Raw genomic sequence first — 558 nt, 5'->3', positions numbered from 1 at the left:
AAACAGTGTCTGAAGTGTATGATATTAAAATGGGCTTTTAAAACTTGCTTGATGTGCGACAGAAGCAAATAAGTGAATTAAAAAAATCCAAGTTTCAGCTGGAATTGAAGCACCGAAAAATATTATTACAGTTGAAGTGGAAAGAGTAGTGGAATACTACACTACATTACATTACATCGCATTTAGCTGACGCTTTTATCCAAAGCGACTTACAATAAGTGCGTTCGACCAACAAAATACAAACTTGAAGAAAACAGAATCATATAAGTACATCAGGCTTCATAGAGCAAAAACATTTCAAGTGCTACTCAACTGGCTTTAGATAAGCCAGTCCTTTATTAGTATATAAGTGCTTTGTTAATAGTTCTATCGCTCGAAGTGGAGTCGAAAGAGATGAGTTTTCAGTCTGGAAGGTGTGTAAGCTTTCTGCTGTCCTGATGTCAATGGGAGCTCATTCCACCATTTTGGAGCCAGGATAGCAAACCCACGTGTTTCTGCTGATGGGAACTTGGGTCCCCCTCGCAGCGAGGGTGCAGCGAGCTGTTTGGCTGATGCAGA

The sequence above is a fragment of the Pseudochaenichthys georgianus genome, chromosome 18 (assembly GCF_902827115.2).
Source record: "Pseudochaenichthys georgianus chromosome 18, fPseGeo1.2, whole genome shotgun sequence".
Classification (NCBI taxonomy): domain Eukaryota; kingdom Metazoa; phylum Chordata; class Actinopteri; order Perciformes; family Channichthyidae; genus Pseudochaenichthys; species Pseudochaenichthys georgianus.
Note: the sequence above shows the minus strand (reverse complement) of the source record.